The sequence below is a fragment of the Schistocerca serialis genome, chromosome 1 (assembly GCF_023864345.2).
Source record: "Schistocerca serialis cubense isolate TAMUIC-IGC-003099 chromosome 1, iqSchSeri2.2, whole genome shotgun sequence".
Lineage (NCBI taxonomy): Eukaryota > Metazoa > Arthropoda > Insecta > Orthoptera > Acrididae > Schistocerca > Schistocerca serialis.
Window position 1 is genome coordinate 363060687 of NC_064638.1, and position 25863 is coordinate 363086549.

At 38.0% G+C, this 25863-nt stretch overlaps 1 protein-coding gene across 5 annotated transcripts in view; it reads left to right on the forward strand.

The window, feature by feature from the left end:
* The window catches only part of LOC126470366 (enolase-phosphatase E1-like), a 252972-nt gene that overhangs the window by 181711 nt on the left and 45398 nt on the right, over nucleotides 1-25863 (forward strand). Inside the window, exons 2-3 of one of the 5 annotated variants that reach the window (XM_050098195.1) lie at nucleotides 18752-18937; nucleotides 19071-19377. The gene's annotated coding sequence lies outside the window, so the exon portion shown is untranslated. The other 4 variants (XM_050098205.1, XM_050098211.1, XM_050098176.1 and 1 more) reach the window with 4 other exon arrangements.

A 25863-nucleotide genomic window follows, 5' to 3' on the forward strand; every position in this document is an offset into this window, starting at 1 on the left:
GCTTTTAAACACATTGTACATTATAACCCTAAAATGTCTTTCAATATCAAGCCCGGCATTCCTGCCCTCATATAACTCGTCGCTTCTTGGTCGTATGGTCATAATGGCCAAATGCCTAAATAAATAAATAAAAACTTCTCCCTCCATGTTTGGAACATTTTGCGTTGTGTAGTAGGTGTTACATTACATAAGTCGTATTTCACGGAAGTTGTGGCGAGGGGTCTCTGGGCTGTGTAAAGAAGTCGGGATGTACATTTTATTGAGGTGTAGTTCTGTGAAATGACTAATATTATGAAATATTATTCTTTTACAGTGGTAATAACGTGAAATCTCGTATTGTAAATTGTATTTGTACAGCGTACGTAAATTATCCAAATTTCGAGCGAATCCTCTTCTACCGTTGTGTCAGCCGGCATTTAACTGTTAATAATATCACAGATTATTACTGTTTGCATTATCTGCGAATTCCAGCGGACGTCCAGAGAAAATTTGAAGTTCCTGTTACTGCTGTAAATGTTATAGATTTTGTGTTATAAATGCAGCCCAAATGTGCTGGTGGTCTCTTGAGCCTTCCACGTTCCTGCACATATACAAAACAATCTTAATTTAAAGCAGAACAATACATTCGCGTGAAAATATGTATCCGGTCGCATTGACCGAGCGAGTAACTGTCAACAGATAACAGCCTAGCATTTCTGCAATACAACGACGAATCCGTTGTAAAATGCGGCTCTGTGACTGAGATAGAGGCACACACCCCTCTGAGCGTTGACTGGGTCGGTGCCTATGGATCGTGATGAAGCTCGCCGGAAACTGTACTCGCGGCAAAAACTCCGAAAACACTTGATCTCCTGACACCTCTTAAACGAGCTGACTAACGAAATAGATGAGGCTGCTGACAAAAAGGCGTCTAGTGTGAGTCGTATAGAAAAAGTGCCAAAAGTAACGTGCCACTTTCGCAGTACTCAGTTTTCACTCAGGAGAAAGTAAGATACAGCTATATCTTGTATGTGCAAAAGATTGCAATTCCATCTGGATTATCTTGTACAGACACGTTAAGTTCACAAATGGCATACGTAGTGTGTTTCGCGAGGAGCAAAGAGAAAGAGCTGTCAAAACAGAGAATATTAGGGACAAAAGAGGGAAGTGGAATTAATATGCACGAGATTCATTCTAAAAGTACAGAACATTTTTAGCTGGCGTGTTTCGCTACTAGTATGAGTAGTGAGCAGGAACGGTCGTTTACTATTTATTCCTGCGCTTTTGAAAAAACATGATAAAACTAACGATCCCGCCAGCGAATGTTCGAAGTGTAACACGGTTTCTGAATGCGAAAAGACTACAACATCGAAATTTACGGACAGATAAACGAAATTTATGGCAATGTGATGTTTGAAGCTTCATTTAGAAAATTGTGCATCATGTGTAATGGCGGACAGAAGAATATTCATGATGAACGATCATGCTGACATTCAGTTATAGCTAACAAAGTCATATCAAGTATCGAGGAACAACAAAATAGAAGTTTCGCTGTTCAATGACTGCGCCTGTGCTTTCTTGAAATTAAACGACCATTATTTCCTAAATTGTTAGTGATGACTTGGGCAATAGAAAAGTGTGTTGCAGGTGGGTTCCTCAACCTTTGACGTATGAACACAAAATTGAAGTTGCAATGATTTTACTCACTCGATACGGCAAGTTCCACTGTTCAAATGTGTGTGAAATTTTATGGGACTTAACTGCTAGGGTCATCAGTCCCTAAGCTTACACACTACTTAACCTAAATTATCCTAAGGACAAACACACACACCCATGCCCGAGGGAGGACTCGAACCTCCGGCGGGACCAGCCGGATACGGCAAGTATGACGAGGAGTTTTTAATCACATTGTTACTGGTGACGAGACCTGGGTTTCGCATAAAAGTTCACAAACAAAGCGCCAGTCAGTGGGATGACATCTATCATTCACAATCTCCAACGAAACCAAACGAATTCTGAGCGCTAGAAAGGTTGAGAGCACAGTATTTCGAGACCTGAAGGACGGCATACTTATGCATAGAGGATAAACCATAAATACAGCGGTCTAATATCAGCAGACCCTTCATCAACTACGCCACTTGGATGTTATCTACCGGTATTTTCTTCTTCTATTTGCGCGGAAACCACTGTGGAAATAAGGAACTCAAAGAGGACGTTATTGACTGGTTTGACAGCATGACAGTAGCTGCACATGCAGAAGGCGTGGGAAAGCTTGTGGATGCTACGACAATTAATTAAATCTGACTGAGACTACTTAGAAAAATAGCAAAGATCTCAAAATACTTCGTAAATTAAGTTTTCTTTCATTAGCCTGAGTAAAAATGTTTGGAGAAACAAGCGTTCTTTACTTCAAGGATGACCCTCGTAGTAAGGAACGATGACTGTATTCATAAAGCATATGACTCAAATGTTGCTACAGTCTTCCCCCAGCTTCTAAGCTACGCAATTGCAAGGACCTCCACTAATAGTTGCTGAGCACGAAAGAGCAGTGCCTGTGTTACTAAGCCGACCGCAGTGGCCGAGCGGTACTAGGTGCTTCAGTCTAGGTTCGAATCCTGTCTCGGGCATGAATGTGTGTGATGTCCTTAGGTTAGTTAGGTTTAAGTAGTTCTAAGTTCTAGGGGACTGATGACCTTAGCTGTTAAGTCCCATGGTGTTCAGAGCCATTTGAACCATTTTTGATGAAATCACCGTTGGCGAAGACATCAAGCATGAAGGGCTGCAGGTGGTTCTCTGTTGTTAGCGTGTCTTCGATTGCTACCACAGGCCCCATGCAAGCGCAGAATGTCTCCCATAGAGTAATACTGTTCCCACCAGCCTGCGTCGTGGCGCGCTGCACGTTTCAAGCCGCCGTTCGCTCTATGAAGGCGCGTGTGGAGACGTCCATCGACCTAGCGTATCAAAACCGTGATTCACCCGAAGAGTTGACAAGTTTCCATTGATCGACGGTTGAATTTTGATGGTCCCGCACCCACTGCAATCGTAACTGGCGATGTCGTTGTGTCAACATGTGTAGGGGTGGTCTCCTGCGGATCTCCATGTTCAACAATGAACGATGAACAATATGCTCCGAAACACACGTGCTTGTGCGTGCACAAGCATTATGCTCTTTAGGGAGAGATGCCAGAGATCACCATCTACCCTGCTTTACAGAATACACAAGACTCCGAACCCCATATTCTGTGAAGAGTCGCGGAAGTCCAACCATTTAGAGCCTAGTTATAGTTTCACTGTCCTATCTCTTCCCCAGATGCTCACGATAGTAGCACGTGAATATTCGACTAGCTTCGCCGTTTTCGAGCACAGGCTCTGCGTAATAATAATCTGCTCTTTGTCAAAGTCGCTTGTCGCAATGGATTTCCCTATTTGCAGCCCATATCTACGCTAGGGTGAAGCCCAATCCGTGTCTGCTACGCTTACATACTTTAGTTGCCGTGTCGCTTCATCGCGACCAGGCGGCATCCAATCTCGCGGAGGGCAGTGGTCATAATGTTTTGGCTCATCAATGCACGCAGCGTGCGAGTGCAGTTTGATAACATATGGAAGTTTTGGTCTGGTCGTGATTCGTGCACTGATAGCCGAAGCGTTAGGCAACCGTTCACGCAAAGCGGAAAATCCAGGTTAGAGTCCCGGTCTGGCGCAAATTATCACTGTCGTCACTCCAATACACAGCCGAAGGTGGATCATATTCGCAACAGCGAATATATTTCCTGTCGTTTCTGCAGTTGTGACAACTAGATGCGTGCGGCAACGGTTGCAACAGGTCGGATGCAATGCAGATGCGGTTTTCCTTCTTTCTTTTTCTTTAGCCAACCATATGTAGTTATGACACTTGTGTCCGTCATTGTGTGTTACAATATTAAAACAACAAAAACACTCTGCAAGCAGCTACTAAAATTTGTATGTATAAGTCGCGATACGTTTCTTAGCTGTAATTAATCTCTACATGACAATCTTTCTCAGATAATACGTAGATTTTTCCATTAAAGAACCCTTATTAACATTAATTTATTGCAAAACATATTCGCTGTTGTCGAATAGATGCGCAAATACCGGTCGTTCTCGTCCAGTTTGCACTGTACATCGTTTTCACTTCTTAATAGATCACAATTACTGACGAAGCTTGTATTCTATATCGTTTTAATCATAGGTTTCAAGGATTCCACCAGGACCTTACAACGCTCATTCCGAAAGCACTGTGTTAATCCATATATTAATGTTGTTCACCAACGGTACATCCATATGCTATTCTGGTGAGGTCAACGTCTCGCTTTTTAATAGACAGTTATTACTATTAGATTGGTGCATAAGTTCGTAGCGTTTTTGTTTTGCCTGTGGTTATTCCGGTTGCTATGGGTTTATTTATCGATTGTCATTTTTTATTTGTAGCTCAGCGTTCCTATTTGAGTTTACATATTGCCATTTTGTGATTTGGAGATAGTGAGTGGAGCTGTGGACGCTAGAAAATGGAGTTCTAAGTGTAGAAATCGGAACGTTTCCAGCGTGTTTTCTATTTGAGTTCAGCATAGGGGTATCAGCAGCGGAGGCAGCTAGAAAAATTTGCGCCGTGTATAGCCTACGTATATCGGACTGAGCACGACAAGAAAATGATTTTCTCGCATGTCAGTGTACTCGAGAACCGGCAGATGTGATGAACTGCGATCATTCCACCATCGTGTGACATTTGTATGCAATTTGGAAGATTCAAAAATCGTGTGTACAGGTACAGCATGCTGTAAGTGAAAAATCACAAAAAATAGCAGGTGGCCACATGAGCATCTCTGCTTGGTCGGTATCAACTGGCTCGTGAACATCACCGACCATTCCTATCCTGTATCGTTACTGGTGACGAGAAATGATGTCGTTATGATAAAATAAAGAAAGGAATGGTAGAGTCCCAAAATAGCAGCAGCTCCCCGGATGAAGAACTGCGCGCATCCGCAGACGGTAATGTTATGCGTCTGGTGGAACAGGGACGGTGTAGTGTACTACAAAGGTTCGAGTCCTTTCTCGGGTCCTCGGGTATGGGTGTGTGTGTTGTCCTTAGCGTAAGTTAGTTTATGTTAAATTAAGTAATGTGTAAGCTTAGGGTCCGATGACCTCAGCAGTTTGGTCCCATAGGAATTTAAAAAAAGAATTGGAGAGAGAGAGAGACTTTTGCAGACGCAGTCCAAGAATGACGACATAACGACTAGGAAAACTGCGTGAAGTGATGCTATCCCACGACGACGTCCGCCAACATTCTGCTAGACTGACAAAGAGCACTACACAGGAGTTGGGTTGGAAAGTCGTTTCGCATCCACCTTATTCATCTTATCTTGCGCCCTCAGATTTTCACCTTTTCCGCTCTCTATCGTACAACCTTTAAGGAACTTCCTTTCTGGATAATTTGGAAGATTCAAAAATCGTGTGTACAGGTACAGCATGCTCTAAGTGAAAAATCACGAAAAATAGCAGGTGGCCACATGTGCATCTCTGCTTGGTCGGCATCAACTGGCTCGTGAACATCACCGACCATCCCTATCCTGTATCGTTACTGGTGACAAGAAATGATGTCGTTATGATAAAATAAAGAAAAGAAAGGAATGGTAGAGTCCCAAAATAGCAGCAGCTCCGGATGTGGCTCGACGAGTTCGTCGCCCCAAATTTCTGAAATTGCGAAATCGAAAAGTTACTCCACCGTTGGGGTGATGTAAATAGCGACGGAGGATATATTATTAATCGTTAAAGTCTCTGTTATGGTACGTAATCATTGGGATTGGACCGTAGATCAATGAAAATGTGTCACTTGGTGAAATGACGGTAATTTCCAAGAATGATTGCCTCTCAATATCGCGGGGTCCAAACGATGCACATCGAGCGTGCGATCCTAAATCGATCACGCGACTCTGGTGGCGGGCGCTATGAGTATGTTTACGGTCGTCACTACAGCAACGACAAAATAAGAGCGTTACAAAAATACTTGTGATTGCAAAGGAGACGACTTACCTTATTCTTTGTGGGTGTTGTCGTCATGTGGAGGTCCATGTGATGTGTATGCTGCGGGAACAATTCCCTTTTTGCCATTAATTCGCGGAGGTGTGTTACTTAGAACAACTAAGGGAACGACGGAAAACAGATAAAAATGACGATCACAAATAATTCATCATAACGCCCGCCACAAGTCGCATGATTGATTTAGGATCGCACGTTCGATATGCATCGTTTGGACCCCACGACTTCGAGAGGCAATCATTCTTGGAAATTACCGAAATGACACAGGGTCAATGGTTGTGTCCCAGTACATCATCATCCTGACAAGCGGCTACTCAAAACACTTTCCATGCAACATAGGCCGGCCGGAGGGCTCAGTAGTACACTGTGGAGACATTCAACTTGGCCTCCACAGGATCTGTGGTAATGGTCAAAGAAACAATGGTAGCTGTGGCCTATGTGAACATAACTGTGGACCACTTGCATCCCTTTATGCTCTGTGTCCTCCCCAATGAGGATAGCATCTTCCTTCTGGATAACTTTACATGTCACAAGGCCAGAATTGTGCCACAGTGGTTAACTCTCACAGTACCAAATGAAGTGTGGGTGGTTACTTTATGCCCACCTATTCAAAATTTGTAATCTAATCATGTGCTTTATATTTTAAAATTTTGAAAAATATTTATCGTTTCAATGAATTCTTCTACCAGATTCATAATTGTTTAAAATTTTTTGTTAAAACATATCATGCCGTAAGAACTACATTTTATAGGTGACACAAACAACTTATTACACCAGAGAACTGATGATAATCCACTCTGTCTATGAATAAAATCTCTCTGCTCCAAATTCCAGAAGTGGGAGGGGGGGGGGGGGGGGAGAGTATTGCCCCTTCTTACCCCTCCTTATGTACAACTATTCATTCTCGTGAATCTGCCTTTCCCCTTTGATACAACTAGTCCATACGTATGTCATGATTTGTTCTTATTCTGTTGAGGTTGGTTCATATTTTCCAGGGTAAATTGAAGTCCAGTGTGCTTTCTATAGAACAGAAAAGGTCGTAAGCATGTACTGGCGAGGCCTCTTTCCACAGTTCTGTCATAGTTGTACTTTGGCTCAAATATGGAGGGGTTGTAGTGGAGTGCAGTTTGTCAGTTTCCACACCTTCAGTCAGTTAGCAAATCGAGAATAAATGTTTACTTTGAACTTCAGAAGTTTGTTCTGGGTACATATTTTCATGTTAATCTTTGTTAGATGTTGCCTACACATTAAAATTCTGTCAGTGTCACACTGAGTTATGTTGGAATTTCATTGTAGGAAAGAACAGTGTTCTCACAACGTGCTATAAGTTTGGTGCTAGGATGAATCACTGAGCACTGAGGCAACACATTGTTAAGTTTCACTTGTTTTCTTCTTCTATTTCTTATGACTTCAGAATGGTCTGTTGTTGAGCAGCTTATCAGTATTTGAACTACACTTTGACAGGGTATAATGCAAATTAGAACATACCCCCTAGATAATGCCAAGTTTGGTCATTTCTGGAATCGTGCCTCTGCGTAGATGGTCAGTGCAAGTACTTGGTCTATGCAGCTTCTGCTTGTTCAGTCTTAATTAATACGAGAGGACCTACAAGATTATAAATTACCCTCTCCAGTAGTTTCTACATAATTCTGAGCAGAACAATCAGGCAAAGTGTTTGGCATGTTATTTACTTGATTTAAGGATGGTGATAACTTTTGCTTAGTGGAGGACCAGAGGTATGTTTCCTGAATCGATAGCATTAAGACTGAGGGTCTCCCCTGTTTCATTTATTTCAGGGTAACAGTAATTTACTCAATCAAAATAGGTTGTCAAAAGGCGAGTTATTATCAGATAATGATATTTAGCTTTAAATGTCTTTGTTTTATGTCTGTGAGATTGGTCTGCTAGAGTGGTGGAAGTTTTCACGATACGATTTGCGATAGTGTAACAGTGTTTCGCGATACTGTTTAGTTTAAAATGTTCACTGATTTCTGACTTACAGTCTGCATGATAGAGACCAGTCTTTCCTTCTTGATCTTGATTGTTTCCAGCCATTTTGTTTGCTCTGATTTGTCTAGGCCATATACAAATTCATCTACGCTGTGCTTCCACCTTCAAGGAATTGGCTGTACTGTTCCTCTTTTTGTTCATACTAGCTCAGAATGTATTCCCATCTAAAGCCCCTTGGGATGCTGTCATTTGCAAGGGTTATTGCAGCATCCATAAAGGTGAAATTTCATGTAGGATGGAGGCTTAATGATCTTATGGGAATATTGGTTCCTATGCCTAATACTACAAGGTAATGAAAATTATCCAACACTTTACAGTAGATTTACTAAGATAGACTGTTGATATTTGTTGTGACAAAATATTTACAAGGATTTCTTTCAGTTTTCTAACTGCCAACAGAAAGGTGTTTTGATATTTAACACTGAAAACAAGATGAAAATTGTGTGCATCAGCCACTAGGTACTCTACATTTTGGGTTTCATACTCTTTATTTTCATTGTTTATGTGGACTATTAAAATCTCCTATGTAGATGACAGGGCAAGGTAGAGAATGGAGTATGTGATTGATCCTGTTGTTACAGGGAGGTTTACCAATATACTAACAATAAAATTGTAAAACTGTCATGTCTGTCTATCCAAATATGGTGATCTCCAAAACTACTTGACGAATTTGAATGGGGTTTTCATAGGTAACTTGAGCATAGTTTGACGAAATGTATAGGCTTTATTGCATCAAAATTGGAACACACAAAATATATCATAATTTAAAGTTTTATCTAAAATCGTCTGCTCAGTTTCGTAGTTTCGATGTTTAATCATCACTGCGTAGTAAACCAAAGAGCCAATAGATGGCTATGATAGTTTTGTGGACACAAACAACCAATAGATGGCTTTGTTAGTTTTTTTTAATTCAGTAACTGATGTATTTTCTAAAGTTAAGTCAGTGATAGAATTAAGCATCACAAGCTTATTTTTACAAAATACGAACTAACTTTGCATTTACTTGGCTTGAATACACATACTTAGTGATTTCATTTTATATATTAAAAACTTAACAATGGTTTGTTTCTTTTGATAGACGTAATTTATATCCTTGCTAGGAAAAACGAATTTATTAGGTTTTCTTTGTGATTTGACTTAGCACATATTACATTTTGAATTTGTTTTGTTTATGAATAAAAATTCCCAGAAAGCAGATGAGTCATTCTGAACACAACAGAAGCCTGATGGCTATGTGGTCTTAAGAATCCCATGATTGTGAAGAGAGACATGCTGCAGCTTCAGAACATTAGGCTTTAACTTGTTATTTGGTAACTCCTTCTGAAAGAGAGGTGTGGTGTGACTCTGACCAAGAGCATCATGCATTATCTCACTCTTCAGAACCATTGAATCACAGAAGCTTAAAGTTACTTCCCTACAACATAACATTGTAGAAGTGGAAATTTTGACTGGGAGTAATGCAGCCAAGCTATTTTTATACACAGAACCCTGTTCATTAAAACAAATTACCAATTTGTTTTAAACATGTACAATTCCTGAGGAGCTTATATTATGCCTTGATCATAAACAAAGTACAAGGCCAGACACTGTGTTGCGGATGTGGTCCTTAGTGTCTGTTGTTTTTTTCCATAGCCAGCTCTATGTGGCTCTCTCCCATGTTACGTTCATGTCCCCAATCGTACTACCTCAAATGTTATATACGAATAAGTTATATAAAACAAAAATAAACTCTACACATGTGAAATCACTGGCACAGCTATAAATGAATACCCAGATAACACTATGTTTCTAAGCTACTTGTTTTAAAATTCTTATAAACTTGTTACTGCTACATAATGAAATTCATACAATGATTATTAGGCTGTTACCAAACTATAAAAATTGTTTATGAATATTTATCATATCACTGCATTTCATGTATATAGATGTTTTGTACTATATAGAACTCATTGAATTTTATATTTAAAATTCAATTACTTGTGTTAAGAAATTCATTGTTGGAGTAGAAGAAGGTAGTAAGTGATAAACTATTGCCAGTAAAGCTTATTATACTGTGCTTTGTAGCTATACTTTCTGTGGTTGCTGGCAAATTAAGTAAAAAATGTGTTTCTGCATAATGCATGCCTTTTTGAGCCAAAAGAAGTCATGATGTACATTTTTCTTACTGTGTTCATGCAGTGTACTGACTTGCTGGTATAATAATCAGAATTCAGTACATTTGGTTAAGGAATAAATATGCAGAGAATTAGTGATTAGCTTACCCAATTCTGCGAATGGTTTCTGCTGGATTGTCTGAAATACACCCTACAAATAACTTGTATTGACTCTATGTGGACATACAGATTCAGCTTGGCTTGAGACAGGAGTTTCTCTAAAATATTACTGAATTAAAGTAACCAGGATTACTACCTCGTTGTTCCATTTTTGTTTTGTTTTCATCTGTCACTAACAACTGTTGCATTACCGTTAACTTTACACCATCTATGTTGGGCTTTTTTTAAATTTTTATTTTATTTTTATTTTATTTTTATTTTTTTAAGAGTTTATAATCTCATCTTCAGCTTGAAATTTTCCATTGCTAATAATGAATGGCATAGCATCCAAGAAATGCTTTTTTTTCTCTTTTCCCCTCATTGTACCCTCCTCAGATTTAGTGGTAAAATGGCTCAGTGGATAGTCCACCAAAAACTAAACGTAGATCAAGCATGAAAAGAGGAAGAAGGTATACTGAACTGTGAAAGGAGGTGCAGAATAGAAATAGTGAATGGTCCAAGTTCAAGTTGTTCAACATCGGGAGAACTGCAAGAATCACTGTTTGTGATTGTATGGTCAGTGTGTTGGACTGCAAAGTGGGAGATTTGTGTTCAAATCTCTTTCCTGTCCCCCGCCCTTTCCTCCCTCCACAAAATACGGACTTTCTGTCTGCTTATTGACATGTCTGTTCTCCTTCTGCAGTCTTGGCAGTTCTCATATGTACATTGGTTATAGAATATGAGTCATATGGTAAGAATATATTACCGTCGCAAATACATGTGATGAATAGTGAGAGCAGGCAAGATGCCACATTGACCTCTCAGCAGAATATATTACCATCACAAACAAATGTGATAAAAGTAGGCGAGATGCTGCATTGACTTCTCAGCAGAATATATTACTATCACAAATAAATGTGATGAATAGTGAGAGCAGGCGAGATGCCACATCAGCCTCTCACTTAAATGAAAACAACAAATAAATGTGTGTGAACGACAGCAAAGGAATTCAGGAGACAAAACTTCCAGTACAGAATGTAAGAGTCTTACTGGTACTTGTGTAGAATAATTACAATATACATAAGTCTCGAGGTCTCTTCCTCACACCTCACTCTTTCATGCAGACATTACATCATGACACAGACACAAATTTGAATACAGTGAACAGACATGTCACTGTCACTGATGGACATTTTGTAATTGTATGAAAAGGAAAAATATGGGGCACAAGGGAGATCTGAACACACTCCAACACCAAGAGCACATAACCATGACACTGTAGCTATTCAGCTTCACCCAGTGTTGCATATCTTGAGCTTGGACCATTGCCTGCTTTGGTTTTGCTTCTTTTTTCACAGTTCAGTACACCTTCTTCCTGTTTTTGTGTTTTATCTGTGTTCAGTTTTGGATAGGCTATCCATTGGGCCATCTTACCACTAAATCTAAGGGGTATGTGATGGGGAGATTCCCTTGTCAATATTACTAATATCATACACTACTGAATATCATTCATAAGACCACATGTAAGCGTTCACAGTAAGAACTGTTTGCAGTACACAGCAACTAGATGAGCTGAAATTTATACACAGCTTTGGGTATTTTCAGACATATTTTCTGTCTATATGTGTTGAAGAAAACACAGTGGACAACTCACATAGCAAATGTGTCTACTGAGCTTGTCTGACACCTATTTAACAGGATTAAGGTTCACAGAATTTGGAAATTGGAGAAGTTGTTGAAAGTTTTGGCAATACTCTTGCAGCCATTTGCATTGACTTACACCCATGCTGAAAATTCCCATCTTCACAGGGAAAAAACAGTTATCATTTTTCAGTGGATCTGTGAACAAGTTGGTCTAGGGTGCTTTCCACAGAGATTGTTAGCCCATGAGAATGCCATAAAAACAATCCACGGGTTATAATGCAGTGACGTGCGTTGAGCCTGTGAAGTGAAAATTTGGAGCAACAGAGACTAGCCGTCATCAGTTAGCAGCAGTTTGGAACAATAGAGACTACCCATCATCTGTCAGCATCCATACATGTTTGAGACTGTCTGGAAAATTCAAGTCTTTCCTCCACTTCAATGTTGTTAGCATGTCTAGATTAGATTAGATTAGATTAGATTAATACTAGTTCCATGGATCATGAATACGATATTTCGTAATGATGTGGAACGAGTCGAATTTTCCAATACATGACATAATTAGGTTAATTTAACAACATACTTAAGTTAATATAACAACTTTATTTTTTGTGTTTTTTGTTTTTCTTTATTTTTTATTTTTTTAATATTTTTGTTTTGTTTTTTCTTTTTTCTTTTTTTTCTTAATTTATATCTAAAAATTCCTCTATGGAGTAGAAGGAGTTGTCATTCAGAAATTCTTTTAATTTCTTCTTAAATACTTGTTGGTTATCTGTCAGACTTTTGATACTATTTGGTAAGTGACCAAAGACTTTAGTGCCCGTATAATTCACCCCTTTCTGTGCCAAAGTTAGATTTAATCTTGAATAGTGAAGATCATCCTTTCTCCTAGTATTGTAGTTATGCACACTGCTGTTACTTTTGAATTGGGTTTGGTTGTTAATAACAAATTTCATAAGAGAGTATATATACTGAGAAGCTACTGTGAATATCCCTAGATCCTTAAATAAATGTCTGCAGGATGATCTTGGGTGGACTCCAGCTATTATTCTGATTACATGCTTTTGTGCAATAAATACTTTATTCCTCAGTGATGAATTACCCCAAAATATGATGCCATATGAAAGCAATGAGTGAAAATAGGCGTAGTAAGCTAATTTACTAAGATGTTTATCACCAAAATTTGCAATGACCCTTATTGCATAAGTACCTGAACTCAAACGTTTCAGCAGATCATCAATGTGTTTCTTCCAATTTAATCTCTCATCAATGGACATACCTAAAAATTTGGAATATTCTACCTTAGCTATATGCTTCTGATTAAGGTCTATATTTATTAATGGCGTCATACCATTCACTGTACGGAACTGTATGTACTGTGTCTTATCAAAATTCAGTGAGAGTCCGTTTACAAGGAACCACTTAGTAATTTTCTGAAAGACAGTATTGACAATTTCATCAGTTAATTCTTGTTTCTCAGGTGTGATTACTATACTTGTACCATCAGCAAAGAGAACTAACTTTGCCTCTTCATGAATATAGAATGGCAAGTCGTTAATATATAATAAGAACAACAAAGAACCCAAGACTGACCCTTGTGGAACCCCATTCTTGATAGTTCCCCAGTTTGAGGAATGTGCTGATTTTTGCATGTTACGAGAACTACTTATTTCAACTTTCTGCACTCTTCCAGTTAGGTACGAATTAAACCATTTGTGCACTGTCCCACTCATGCCACAATACTTGAGCTTGTCTAGCAGAATTTCATGATTTACACAATCAAAAGCCTTTGAGAGATCACAAAAAATCCCAATGGGTGGTGTTCGGTTATTCAGATCATTCAAAATTTGACTGGTGAAAGCATATATGGCATTTTCTGTTGAAAAACCTTTCTGGAAACCAAACTGACATTTTGTTAGTACTTCATTTTTACAGATATGTGAAGCTACTCTTGAATACATTACTTTCTCAAAAATTTTGGATAAAGCTGTTAGAAGGGAGATTGGACGGTAATTGTTGACATCAGATCTATCCCCCTTTTTATGCAAAGGTATAACAATAGCATATTTCAGTCTATCAGGGAAAATGCCCTGTTCCAGAGAGCTATTACACAGGTGGCTGAGAATCTTACTTATCTGTTGAGAACAAGCTTTTAGTATTTTGCTGGAAATGCCATCGATTCCATGTGAGTTTTTGCTTTTAAGCAAGTTTATTATTTTCCTAATTTCAGAGGGAGAAGTGGGTGAGATTTCAATTGTATCAAATTGCATAGGTATGGCCTCTTCCATTAACAGCCTAGCATCTTCTAATGAACACCTGGATCCTACTATATCCACAACATTTAGAAAATGATTATTAAAAATATTTTCAACTTCTGACTTTTTGTTCGTAAAGCTTTCATTCAATTTGATGGTAATACTGTCTTCCTCTGCTCTTGGTTGACCTGTTTCTCTTTTAATAATATTCCAAATTGTTTTAATTTTATTATCAGAGTTGCTGATTTCAGACATGATACACATACTCCTGGATTTTTTAATAACTTTTCTTAATATAACACAGTAGTTTTTATAATTTTTGATAGTTTCTGGGTCACTACTCTTTCTTGCTGTCAGATACATTTCCCTTTTCCGGTTACAAGATATTTTTATACCCTTAGTAAGCCATGGTTTGTTACAAGGTTTCTTACGAGTATATTTAACTATTTTCTTGGGGAAGCAGTTTTCAAATGCATTTACAAAAATGTCATGAAATAAATTCTATTTTAAATTGGCATCAGGTTCACGGTACACCGCATCCCAGTCTAACTGCTGTAGGCTTTCCCTGAAATTTGCAATTGTTAAATCGTTGACTGAATGTACTACTTTGGAGGACTGTTTAGTATTGCTGAATGGAGCTATGTCATATATTGTAACTAGCTGTGCACCATGATCAGAAAGACCATTCTCAACAGGCTGAGCATTTATCTGGTTAGACTTATCTTGGTCTATAAAGAAGTTATCTATCAGTGAGCTGCTATCCTTTACCACCCGAGTAGGAAAATCAATAATGGGTGTCAAATTGAAAGAACCGAGTAATACTTCAAGGTCATTTTTCCTATTACCCTCTTTCAGAGAATCTACATTGAAGTCCCCACAAATAATAATTTGCTTCCCCCTGTCTGACAGATAGCACAACAAGGAGTCCAAATTTTTCAGAAATAGATAAAAATTTCCTGGTGGGGACCTATATACAGTTACAATTATAAATGTGCCTTTATTTAATTTAAGCTCACAGGCACATGCTTCTATATGTTTCTCTACACAAAACTTTTTTGTTTCTGTACTTTTTGCACAATGATAACTTTTGACAAATATGGCAACTCCTCCTTTCTCCATATTTTCTCTCATTACATTTGCAGAGAGCTTATAACCACTTACATTTACCTTATCCATATCAGTAACAATGTGATGCTCAGACATGCTATAGCTCTGTTCTGAAGCATCATCATCATCTTATATGTTTGTAACTCTTGTTCAAATACCCAGTCTATGAAGTTTTTAAAAAACTCTCAGATTATCATAATCACATGGTCCATGTATAGTTATAAAGGTACAATTATGAATTTTTTTTAAATTTTTTACCACTGTAAACTTGAAAACACTTTTAGCTGAAGAGTAACCATTGTCAGCTGCCACCTCATTTCCAGCTCATCATTTCTTTTGCCATGCACTCAGCACATTCATGTGCAGTCCACATTGTTTACTCCCCTGATAATTAGCACCACAAATACTGGGTTGTTGAAGTATGCCAGGAAAATGAAGTGGTGGGTCATAGGACAGCCCACAGAACAGAAATTTTGATGCACATCAGCAACAAATGGGCACATGGTATTGAAATACTACAGTGCAATTAATAAAGCAAACTTTTTGCACAAGGATAGAAAGCTGCTCATTTGTAATGCACAAAATGTAATTTTAATGGTAGATAAACTTCTGTGTACCGGCTGAAGATAGAGTTTCATGTTTTTCAGTGAAATGAAATGATTGTATGGCATTGTTGACCGGGAGACCCCATTCGGGGGAGTTCGGCTGCCGTATTGCAAGTCCTTTTTAGTTGATGCCACTTGGGCGACTTGCGTCTCAATGATGATGAAATGATGATGAAGGACACACGACACCCAGTCCCCTGCCGGGAATCGAACCCGGGCCCCCTGCGTGGAGTTAGGTTCATTTTCCTTTATGGATTAGTGTAACCATCAGGCAGAAAACAGCATACTGCCAGCTATTAAAAACATACCAAACATCAAGTGTAAGTTACTTATACAGCACCATGTGGCAAGATACTCAATTAATGCAAGACACAGAACTGTCATCACATAATGAAAAAATGCAGTTGGGAACCTTAAACAAGTTAAGAACAAAATCTGTCAAACACACAAGAAGACCTACATCAAGACACTGTGTTTAGCAGATTCTACATTCAGAGAGCTATTACTAAAAATTATCATCCATAGGCACATACCAGCTACCGCATCAAAAGTAGACTCCTTCTTTAGTGCCATGTGAAAAAATGAAGCCAGATTGATGAAATGTTTAGGAAAAACTGGCAACTGAATGTCACAGAGAATATGCACTGTGTGGCCTCAACAATAACTTTTGGAGGTCCATAACTAAATAAGTGTCTGCTGCCATGACATACCACTTGCAGCATTTACAAATAATGCTGGTTAGGCATAATATTTCAGCAAATGACCACATTGCCATCATCATGTGTGCTGATGATTGTTAATCTTGGTTGATTTTTGTAATCTGTACTATATGTGTTGCAAGTGTCATGCTGCGATGACGAATGTTATATTTAGTTGTGGACCTCTGAAGTTAAAATGGAGGTACAAGTTACATATTTCCTGTGATATTCAGCTGGCAGTTCCTCCTAATCAACTCATTAATCTAGTTATATTGTCTCACACAACACTAAGGATGTAATCTATTAGGGATGCTGCAGGTGGCATAATGTGACACGGAATATTTATTAAGCTATTACCCTCCGAAGTTTAGGTGAAGGACGCACAGTGGATATTTCCTCCCATATTCAGTTTATGAGTTCCACTAATTGCCTTGTTAATCTGGCTTTACTTTTTTCTCACAAAACTAAACGAGGAGTTTACTACAGATGCTGCAAGTGACGTGCTGTAACAGCATATATTTATGTAGTTATGGACTTCCAAAGTAAACACATAGACCACGGACACTGTAGATCATGGAGTGCTTCTGTAGATAAATTACTTTTGTTGTATTTGTTTCTTTAAACTTGTGCAGAATGCTTACTATGGCTGTATTTGAGTGATTCATTCACTAGTTGTGGTAAGCAGAACATTTAAGTTTCCAGAAATTGTTAACTTGGCATCTGTAAGTATTGTAAGTGCAGTTTCACAGATGTTGCATTACATGTGGAGCAATTTTGTTTATGATTTATATTCCCGAAATATGATTATCCACTTGTGAATGTAATAACTTTATTTCAAATCTAAGTCTCACATCTTCAGGTGTCATTGTTGATAGAGTGGGTTTGATTTTGAGTATTTTACTAATTGCATTACTGGTTAGGTTGAGCTCAAGAACTCTGCATGAAGCTCCCAAGTGCATTCATTGAAACCCTCACCACCAGGCAGTGAAAACAAATCGGGAAACAAACCTAACTTCAAGCCAAAGGAATCCATACAATGATGAGCTCACCCTCATTGTGACAGATATGAAGATTATAATTACATATATTTATATGTACATTAGAATGCAACTGAGCACAAAATAGATTTAAATTAAGACATTAAAAAAGCAACTCCACATTTACATCCAGAGAACCATTTGATAAAGAGTTGCTGTGTTATCCTCATCAAATGGCATCCATTGCATGTGGTAAGAGATGGACATAGGGTCAACATACTGCTCTTCCAACTATTGTCAGCTTCCCAGACCTTGGAGACACTACTACTCATTCAATTAGCCCCTCAGTTGTCATCACAGTGCTGAGTGCTGTCATTCCATTCTTCTCAACCTCTTGTTAGTAAAACTCCATAGCTGTTCTATGCATTGAGCCCTAGCCTTCCACATCACAGTGACATGGTAACAAGTCTGATTCTTAACATGCTACTTAGTATTCTTAACATTCTACTTAGTAATCAAGTTAGTAATAGTTCTTCTCACATTAATACTTTACAGACACAAGACTGTTTAGGTTCATATATTTGGTAAGGTTTCATGTACAATTTCCTCAACAAAGCTGAATGAGTGAAAGAACAGAAAATGACAAGATTTACTTTGCAAAAATGGTCCATTGCTCCTTAACCTTATAGGATTTGAAGTATATTTAGCTCCTCTTTATGCCATAGACAGGTTCTTTTATTAGTGGTGTATTGTCTTCTTATTTCTATTGCCATGAATGGCTACTGCTGAGTAGCATTAATAGAGAGTAGTCTTCTTTTTATCAAAGCACATAAGCCAAAATATATTTTTGGAAGCAGTGGTAAATTTTTCACAGCTGCCATAACACTTTGTGGCAGGAGATTCTGGGACTTACTCTGCAAATGATTCTGATCACACTTTTCTGAGAATTTTTGAATAACAGAAGAGTTCCTCAGAAAATAACTCCTTGTGGCATAGTGGTGGGCATGATCTGTTATTCTGACAGAATAGTCCACCTCTCCAGAACAGCATTTTCAATGTCATTAGCTTTTACATGAATTAACTGATGATGAATGATATAAACACTAATGATAAGCAAGTATTTGCTCTTGAATGTACTCATATATTTTCAATTAATAATTGCTCATTTGGCAGGTATCAACATAATGCCGAACATTAACAGATGCACCTAAGTGGTAACAGCAGTCTTCAATACTACTTTCCACATTGCAAGCTGATGTCCAGAGCAGGTGGAAAACAGCCATGTGCGGAGTGTGAAAAACATGAAACCTGCTTGAGCAATGTGGCACTACATTCAGAGAAATTCTGGATTTTCTGCAGGTATTACCTATGTTTGTCTTGTCTATATGGCCAAAGGTTTGCAGATAAAAAGAATCACATTAATTTCTTCATCATCTATAATATAAAATTATTTTTTCCTGGTGATGTACACATGTTAAACCATTTTTAATAGGACAGCCAGATAAATGATGAATATGACGTCACTTCCTTGTTGTCTCCGTCTTATCAACTGCCAGCTTCCTGAGACCAGCTTCCTCACTTGGTGCAGAGCATCTGCCAGTGTGGCACTGCATTATATTCTGATGGAGTTAAAGGGCAAAATTGACAGAATAATGTTGTTTTGTGTGGCAATGATGTTTCTTTTGTAATGTTTTCACAAACATTCATTTTAAGCAAAGTGAATAAGAATGAGAAATGAGAACAGAAATTGTAACAAATTTTCACATTTTGACGCTACCATGTTAATTAGGTGAAATGATGTGTGACAGTTCTCTGCAGTCTAAAGTTACTTAATATGTTGCCAGTGATTTCTGTTGTATGTGAAGTGAATATCAGATTTCAGCTATTCATTGTTTTATTGCATTTTGGAAGGTGTAACATAAATTCCAACTGTAAAAATAAGTTGACACTGAACTAATGTAAGTAACTTCAAATCCTTCCAAAAAATACCTTTTATCAATAAACTCAGCTACATCTGTTACATTTTCTATCTGGTACATTTGCTTCAATAATTTTGCTTTACAGAACACAGTTTCAGTCTGTACCTGCATTATGTTTCAATCACATACCAGCACATTAACTGAATTTGTGTTCATTGTCAACAAAACTTAATTTTTACTCTCTCTGTGACTATACCAGTCACATATCTTAAAATGGCTCAAGATCTAGTCCACTTATTAATGGCTCTCACAGTAAAGGAAACTGTGACTCATGCGATTGAAATTGATTCTCTCAGTTTGGAAATTATTGAATTGTGCATTATTTATTGAATTGTGCATTATTTGTTCATTTTTGTTAGAATATGCTGGTGTTTATGTTGGTATGGATAAATAACAATTACATCATTCGTAATGCTTGTATTCATATATCAGAACAACAAAGGGACAACAACGGAAAGACATACTTGGTGAACTGACAGTGACATTTCTTTTCCCTTTACTTAATAATTCAACATTATCAGTGAAGTTCACAATTTTTTGTTTTCAATTTTGTAGTACAAAATCTTAAGGCCATTACTTTCTTGGAGTCATATGTGATGATTTTCTACAGTCAAAGATCCACTCATTCTGGTTGAAACCCGACACACCAAGTGTACAAAACAAAGACTTGGCTGGTCCCCTGGAATCCTTCTTTGATGATTCTTTCTTCTGGTAGCAGTCAGACTTGAAGTGACCATACTTTGTGTAACTTAAAACATTCTTTGTCTTCTCATTTTTCTTTGGAAAAAAAAACTGTTCTGTTGTCATTTGAGGTATTATTCCACAATTTCCTTTAGCGACTTCGCTTTGATGTTTTCTGAGCTGAAATTTTTATCTTTTTGAATAGAATGCCTTACCTAAGGTAGATGAACTTTTGGTAAACCTATTAGCATAATGTCTATCATTAGCCCATCATCAACTGGTTTGCTCATGCTCTGCAGTTTGTCGGCTACATCCAGAATATGAATAATGTAAAAAATTTGGTATCCAACTGAGGATCCCAGATATTCATTCATTGAGTTTTATTCATACCAGCAAGATAATTTTCCATGGTATTTCAAGCTTCCCTTGCCTTTCTTGTGTTTTATACATGTACATAAACATTCTTTGTACTTCTGTGTAATTCAGTATATCTGTATAGTAAATAATCATTGACTTTTTCGCTGTTTCTATTACTGTAATAATTTTATGCACTGTTCTAAGTTTTCTGATATTGTAATACTTATGACAAATTTTGTATGAAGGGTATCAACAATATTAAAGCACAAGAAGACTTTATAATCAATTACAAATTTGAAAACTTGGGAAAAGGCAAAGAAAAACTCAAAATAATGAGATAATAAATATGACAGAGATTGTTATACTGGTACTTCTTTCAACAAGGAGATTGAGGCAGACTAGGACAAAGGAAATGTTTAAATTAAAGATGTTAGTCACGCAGAATATGCTACTGTCCACAGTCATGAGTAGCTTCTTTTCTCTGTCTTACAGGTCTCTCCTGATATGTTTCTGACGCGACTTTCTTCTTTTATTGTTTGATAATCAAATCCACATCCTACTTTGATCTACTTTCAGTACTCTATAAAGAGAGCATTTATTTTAAAAAACAAAAGGTTTTTAGTATGGTGGACTTCTACCAGTCCTTCACAGTAACAATCAATAAGTAAATGCTAATCAAGAATCTGATATTCTATTCAAACATGCATAATATATACAGGGTCTTTGTTATTGGGATTATTCACTGATTCTCATGTGGAAAGAAACCATATATTTATTTACATAATCCATTAAATAAGTGGCAGCCAACTGAAAATGAGACAGATGGAAAAAAGTAAGTAAACTGTTTGGCCTCAACAGCCAGAGACTGTGGTTGTGTGTGTGTGTGTGTGTGTGTGCGTGTATTATTTCTGATGAAGGCTTTCATGGCCAAAAGCTTACTTTGAGAGTCTTTTTGTTGTGCCTATCTGCAACTCAGCATCTCTGCTATGCAGTGAGTAGCAAGTATCCTTTTTATAATACTGTCATTTCATCCTGGATTTTCCATTGTTTGATTAAGTAAACTGTTTATTATTTTGAAAGTAATTACCATTGCTGTTAATAAATTTATCCTATTGTAAGAGAAGATGCTCATTGTTTTCATGGACAAAATGTTTGTCATTGCCTGTGGAATCGTGATTGGGCCTAGACATGCACCTGTTCATCCAAAGCAAACTGATGGCCACGATGTCTTTCTTCAGTGCACCAAAAATATGGATACTATATTGGGAGAGATTAGGACTGTATGGTGGGTGTGTAAGGTCTTCCCAGTCAAACTTATATAGAACAGTCAAAACAGCGGGCGCGCTAGCTCCATGAAAGTCATGATGACCTTTTCCTTTGACTGCAAAAGGCTGCTGCTCACTGGCTTTCTGGAAAATGACTCCACAATTAATGCACATTAGTACATGGACCTTTGCAAAAATTGAAGTGCACCATCAAATCCAAATGCCCAGGAATATTAGCAGACAACATCATTCTGTTGCAGGATAATGCCTGCCCACGTGTTGCCAAGGTTGTTTTGATTATGCTGCAGAAGTTTTGCTGAGAAGCCCTCAAAAATCCTCCACACAGTCCCAACCTCTCCCCACGCAATTTCCATATTATTGGAGCCTCAAAGAAATACGTCTATGACTTTTAGTTTGCTTTGGATGAAGAGCTGCATAACCAGATACACAATTCTGTAGGCAAGCAGAAACATTTTTCCATGAAGGCACTAACTGTCTTGTCTCACAGTGGAATAAATGTATTAACAGTTTTGCTGATTTCCCTACTTACTTTTTCCCATCTGTCTCATTTTAATTTGATTGCAGGTAATGTAACACTGGTATGAAATGTAGTGATTGTGTTTGGTACGGTCTATCTGTAATTTTTTGAAACAATAAACAGTTTCATCTAATTTCCATCCAATTGAAATTTTAAAAATGTATGCTTTTTGTTGGCTTACATTCAGAGTGCAAAATAGAAAAAGCAAAACACATTTAGAGATTTGCAATTTGTCAGTAAAACGTGCTTTGGTGTGGTATGTGATTATTTTGTGCCTACAAATAAAACAGAGTTTTATCAGTACATATTTCATCACCTATTCCTTTAACTAACTTTTGACAGCAACAAAGATTTGTTCATTTCTCTTTGGCATATGAGCTAAGGGTGTGATACGTACAACTGCCACACATTAGATTAAGTGGATCCTAGCATGTAAAAGAGTTCTTAGTGTTACAGAACATTATCTGAGAGGTAGGACTATGTTAGACTATCTCTGTAGACCACTTTAACAATTAACTATTATTAGCTATGAACAAGTTGAGATGTTAACCTATAGTATAAAATTGGGTGGTCCACAGTAAGAAATGGAATAAAAAAACTGCAAATAAAATAAAATAAATTTCATTAAATCAGAAGATAAAATGAGCAAAATGTGCAAGAATATAAAGTAACAATGTAAAACTGTGAAAGAATTTATTGAAAAATCTGCAATTTAAATGTTAAATGTTAAACCAGCAGCAGCAAAATATTTTCTGTTGACACATAAACACACATCACGCTCCTAGCCCATGAATCCCTATAAGAAGCAAAACTGCCAGAAACAGAGAACATGTCAAGAACATTATTAATACCATCACTAATTTATTTGATCAATTGTTCACATAATATATTCTCCAGAGCCTAAATAAGCTGCTGAAGAACGTTTACTACACACTTATGTAGCATTTCAAATACTTTTTTGTTCAAATTTGGCATGTTATTGGTGGATAGCATCCGTGGGCATGTTACTTTTCACTGTAAAATTTATTTCAGTCAATGTTTTTAAAATTGTTTAGTGCCTGTACCAGTTTTGGCTGTTTAGTCATTGTCTACAGGTCAGATGTTTTGGTTGTCCAGTGGCTGTATCAAGACATACTAGGAGTCAACATTTCATTAAGTCTCCTACTACAGTGCCAAAGGTAACACCAGTTACCAGCAGATCACCGAAATTAAGAGCTGTTGGGCTTGGCTGGAAGGTGGATGGATGACCATCTGGGTCTGCTGATCAAGCGAGGTGCACTCAGCCCTTGTGAGGCCAATTGAGGAGCTACTTGGTGGAGAAGCGGCAGCTTCGATCCTGAAAACTTTCAATGGCTGGGAAAGTGCTGTGGTGACCGAATGCCCCTCCATATTCACAGGCACTGCAGTGACTGTTATGAAATAAGTGAAATGTATTTACAGTTCCAAACATGGACTACTGTATAATGTACAGGGTAATGGAAACAGTGAAAATTTGTACTGGACTGGAATTTGAACCTGGATTTACTGCTTATTGTGAACGGTCACTCCAGCATTTGGCTATCTGATCATGGCTCATGGCCAGACACAAGCTTTCATAAGTCATCAACAAGTGTCTGCAGGTTGTACTTGTTCATCCATTATGTGTATTCCCATACAGTGGAGGCATTTTACTTGAAAATCGCTTTCTCAGTGTCGGTGTGTAAGTATGATATTGCAGTGCATGTGTTTTAACTGAATTATGATGCAAAGTTCCTTTGGACATGCACGCATGTCCAAAGAAACAGTCACTACAGTGACTACAGCCATTATGAAATACATAAAATGTATTCGCAGTTGTGAATATGGACTACCATAAGCTGTATAATGGAATGACGACAATGAAAATTTGTGCCAGACTGGGACTGGATCCTGGATTTCTCACTTATTGTGAGCAGTCGTCTTACCATTTGGCTATCCAAGTATGACTCAAGGGCAGACCCAAACTTCCATACGTCATCAGCCAGATGTCTGCAGCCTGTACTTTTACATCCATTATGTGGTGGTGGTGGTTTTTGGGGGAAGGAGACCAGACAGCGAAGTCATCGGTCTCATTGGATTAGGGAAGGACGGGGAAGGAAGTTGGCCGTGCCCTTTGAAAGGAACCATCCCGACATTTGCCTGGAGCGATTTAGGGAAATCACGGAAAACCTAAATCAGGATGGCCGGACGCGGGATTGAACCGTCGTCCTCCCGAATGCGAGTCCAGTGTCATCCATTATGTATATTCCCATACAGGGGAGACATTTTTCTTGAAAGTTGATTGCCCGGTGTTGGCAGATAAATATGATATTGCAATGCCTGTGTTATTACAAATTATGATGGTTCACAATTGCAAATATGGGCCACCATCAGCTCTATAATGGAATGACGACAAGGAAAATTTGTTCCAGAATGGGACTCAAACCCATATTTCCCACTTCCCTAAGCGCCTGCATGCATGCACACATGTCTGAAGGAACTTTGCGTCGTAATTGGGAATAATACAGGCACTGCAATATCGCATTTATCCACCAAACCCAGGAAAGAAACTTTCAAGTAAAATGTCTGCCCTGTACAGGAAGATACATGATAGATGTACAGTGCTGGTTGCAGATACATAGTGGGCAACATATGGACATTTGGGTCTGTCCATGAGCTTGCGCTCGGATAGCCGAATGCTAAGGCAACCACCTGCGATAAACGGGAAATCAGGTTAAGACCCGGTCCAGCACAAATTTTCAATGTCATCATTCCATTATGCAGCTGACGGTAGTCCATCTTCACAATTATGAATGCATTTATGTTCGGACAATGTCCTACTAGAGTCCTCAACAAGTGCAAAAGTTAGTATTCTAAAAACATCACATTGTTAATATTACATGAATAGTGCTTTTCATTACAGCTCTGAAATATTTTTGTATGTTGTATCAAAATCTAAATCTACATACATACTCCACAAGCCACCACATGATTTATAGCAGTACCTCTACTAGTCATTCACTTTCCTGTTCCACTCATGAATGAAGTGAGGTAATAACAACTGTCTATATGCCTCCATATGAGCCCTAATTTCTCTTATCTTGTGTTCCTGGCCCTAATGCAAAATGTATTTTGGTAGCAGTAGAATCATGGTGCTGTCAGCTGCAGATGTTGGTTATCTAAATTTTTTTGGTAGTGTTTCGCCAAAAGAATGCCATGTTGCCTGCAGTGATTCCCATTTCTGAGTTCACGAAGCATCCCTATAATACTTTTGTGTTTATTGTCACTAGCAGTAACAGATTTAGCAGAAGACTCTGAGCTGCTTTCCTATCTCTCTTTAATTCAACATAATGTGGATCCTGAACACTCAAGCAGTATTCAAGAGTAGGTTGCACTTGTGTTCTATGCATGGTCTCATTTATAGATGAGCTACACTTATCTAAAATTGTATAACATTTGTACATCAGA